This window comes from Elephantulus edwardii, unplaced genomic scaffold (genome assembly GCF_000299155.1).
Source record: "Elephantulus edwardii isolate Elephantulus edwardi_28Jun2011 unplaced genomic scaffold, EleEdw1.0 scaffold00177, whole genome shotgun sequence".
NCBI classification, from domain to species: domain Eukaryota; kingdom Metazoa; phylum Chordata; class Mammalia; order Macroscelidea; family Macroscelididae; genus Elephantulus; species Elephantulus edwardii.
The window spans coordinates 872,164-875,913 of NW_006399927.1; the positions used below are offsets into that span (position 1 = coordinate 872,164).

Consider the following 3,750-nt stretch of genomic DNA (forward strand, 5'->3'; position numbering starts at 1 on the left):
CAACAGATACTACTTCCAGGAAACACCATCAAGATCCATGACTTCAGGGGTTTTTTTGGTGTGGTGGTATTTTGTTTGTTTGTTTGTTTTTTGTGGGGAGTGAGGGGGAGTGTTCACCGTTGCCTCTAACACTTTACTGTTCATAGATAGACAGATCCAGAAGGCCAGGAGCACAGTTGGTGCTTATAGTAGCAAATGCAGAGGGGAGGGAGAAGGGGGCTGGCTACAAAATGGGGACACATCTGAATAAAAGCACCCAAGGACACTGTAAAGCTGCCTCTAGACACCAGTGTCAGGATCGGCTTGTTTTCAGCTGCCCTATGTCCTCTACCTTGCTCTGTTTTTAAATCCACAGCTTCCTGTCACCACACTCAGCTAGGAGTTGGTTGGACAGCCTGCTGGGAAAAGCAGGAGACTGGGCTGGGCCTGGTGATGCCCAGTAGAGTGAATTCTAGGTTAGGGTGTCACACTCAGCAGCATGTCTCTTCTGCTCTGTGAAGAAGATCCTGCTATAATTTTAGAGTGGGGACAGTCACAGGCACAGAGCCCACAGGCTACAAGCTGGCCCAGCCCCAGGGCATCTGTGTTACCACTGGGGATCACACAAAGAGGTAGCTTCTTCAGGGAGAAGCACCGAGCTGTATACTAATGACAGTGTCCCTTCTTGGCTTTGATGGCAACCCAAGCTTTCCTTGCTTTTAACCTGGAGCATCCAGAGAAGGCAGGACTACGGCAGGAGCTGATGACAAGAGGAACATGAGTGTGAGGAAGCTCTGGCCACAGAGGTTGATCACAAAGGGACCAATGACCTAAGAGGGCTTATGTCAACAGGTAGCCACGGACGGACGAGGAGCAATGACATCAGAGACAATGGGGATCACTCACAGTGAGCTGACACAGGAAGCACGGGTGATAAAGGTGAATGACAATGGGGAGCATGGACAACAGGGTGGCTGACCAGGAGGCCCTCTGACAACAGAGCCATAAGAAAGCTCATGTGGCGCGTTTCCGGGTGGAAGCAGCTGCAGAATGCTCACTGGTCAGATAAAAAAGGGCCGCTGCCTCATCCAGACACTTGTTCCCAGAACCAGGGTCAAGTATGGGCAGCAGGTACAGGGGCCATTTTTCTTGGAGATACACAAAGTTCAAGTCATATGAGAGTCTTCAAAGGCATGACAGCTGAGAGCTGACAGAAAAGGCAGCTTGCTGATCTCTGCCCCAGATGGCCGAGGCTCAGGCCGCGCAAACACCAGCCTTCCCAGGAGGACGCCCAGGTTGGCGTCTGCACCCACAGGAACCAGCACGTTCCCGACAGGACTCTGCTCCTCTCACGAAGTCTCGATCTTTTTGCGCTCAAATGAACTCCACCCCCTCGTACTTGATGCTGATGATGTGCGTCTCAGGCAGGAGGAAGTGGCCATCCAGCGTGAAGGCCATGATATAGGTGGCCACCTGCCACTGTCCTCCTCGGACTTGAGGGCCACAATGATCTGGTCGTCGGTGTTGGGCACGAACTTGAAGGAGGAGAAGCCGTGTGTGGGGAACGGCCGGCCTACACGGCGCATGGACACGTCCTCGAAGTCGGGGGAGGCGCTTGGCAGCAGGTCAATGGCCCGCGCTCATCCTCCTCGCTGCGGTGCTCCTGGCTGGCCCCGCGCGGCAGGAAGAACCAGCGGTGCAGCACGTCGCTCCAACAGACCGACTCGAGGACGAGCTAGCCTGGTGGCTGGGTGCCAGCGGGGCCCTCAGGGCGTGGTAGCTCGCCACCCAGTTCTCTTGGTCCACGTAGCCCTTGTGGCCCACCACCTTCCCCTACTCGGGGTTTTCATTCACCACCTCCCCAGTGGTCGCAGTCCACTCCTTGCCCAGGCCGCCCACGTATCGACGCTCATCCTTCATGGGCAACCACTCAGCTTTGGAGCCTTTGCCCACAGTGCTGTCCCCATCAGCCAGGATGACCCAGGGCGCGACCTGTGCGGTCGTCCACGGAGTACAGCTTCCCGTTGAAGACAATCAGCTCAGACAGCTCCATGCCCCACCCGTTCTGCCCGAGGTGGGACTCCAGGACCCACTTCACGGTCACCTGGTCCCCGTTATCAGGGTCAGGGAGCCCTTTTTCAGGTAACTGAACTAGGTGTGTTCCATCTGGGCCAGGTCAGCGATGACAGCAAGGTGGTAGCGGTAGCCCCCAGGGGTCTTAGGGGGTTGAGTGGCAGTGGGTAGGTGTCATTGTAGCCGTTGGTGGTTCCTGAGTCCATCTTGGAGTTGTGAGTGTTGGGCGCGCGGGTGGCCGGGCAGAAGGCGTGTGGTGGGCAGGTGAGTGGTGGCCAGGTGAGTGATGGGCATAGACCAGCCAAAACAGAGCGGCCCCCAGGAAGAGGATCGCGATAACCTTACAGCGATGTCTGAAGAGAGGGTCCGCGGGCTTGGTCATGGACACCAGCACGGTCAGCTCCCCGACACTTATCTGTAGGGAATGCATAGAATCATTCCATTCCAGGTGTTCAGAGGGCAGCACGGGCATCAATGTGGGTGGTGGGTAGAACCTGGCGGGCCAGGCTCCGATGCCCGTGATGGCGGGCCTGGGCGGCAGGCCTGGGACTCGGGGCCTGACACAGAGCGGCCACCTCCGCTGGTGCACTGCCCTCCCCCGCCCCAATTTCAGTTTTTGGGGTTTTTTCATTAATTTTAATGAACATTTACAGAGATTTTGGATTTCCATTCATTCATTGTTGCACTTTTCTCCCCGCCTACCCTCCCACCCCCAGTTCACTCTTCTCTTTGAAAAGAAAAAGAATAATTCCTTTATTGGTGACTTCAGTTTTAAGTAGCATCTCCCTCCTTCACTAGGTCTTCCTACTGCATCAAGGAGGAAACTCAGAGACAGATAGCAGAGACGCTTATCCCAATTATCCCTGGTTCCTCAAGGACAGAGGTCCTAGGACTTTCTATTCTAGGTTACTCCCATTCTTGGCTGCCAGAAAGCTCTTGCCTGTCAACATTTGTTTCACCTGCCACTCCAGAATATATTTCCCCAGTCTCTCTTCAGTAATTGTGTTCTCAACATAATATGAATGGTGATTATTGTCTTGCTTGGGCCTGAGATTACTGTGCATCCCACGGTTCATAACAGCAAGTGAATTATTTGTTTTATAGCTTGTTTTCTTGGATCCTCTCCCAAGCCATGTTTGAATAAGAGTTATCAGATTCTCCCCATCTTTGTTTTCTATGCCAGAAGAGAAATGGAACTGAAATGAGTACAGTTTCTTTTTCAGAAACTTCTTACCCAATTTATTTCACAACTATAATAAAAAATTTTAAATGTGTATGTTGATATCAATCTCCTGTGCTATTTGGGGAACTTTCCCCTCCCTCAAACCTTGAGTTAGATTCAGGCAGTCATAGGCCAAAGTAAACTTTTGGTAAGATTTCAGACAAATTATACACGTCCTGATTGACTAATAAAAAGCAATAAACTCTTCCTTAACTGATATGTACGAGGTCTGGGGAGAAAAGGAACTCTGAACTGAAGAATATACTTGATCAAACTCTTTTTTTTTTTAAAGTCTCTACAAATTACATTTATTGATTATATTACCCTTTTTCTCTTCCAACTGAAGTAATTTTATATTTTTATTACAGCATGTAATTTGCACAGCCAGATGCTTCCTTATAGCATATAACAACCACAAAAAAAATATCCTCTCCTTTATTAGATAGTATACAAAACTCAAGCACATTGCTTCTTTT

The 3,750-nt window shown here is 51.0% G+C and overlaps 1 pseudogene; it reads right to left on the reverse strand.

Annotated features, from left to right (window-relative positions):
- Positions 1-1,353: 1,353 nt before the first annotated feature.
- Positions 1,354-2,524, reverse strand: LOC102843050 (annotated as a pseudogene).
- Between the last annotated feature and the right edge of the window lie 1,226 nt (positions 2,525-3,750).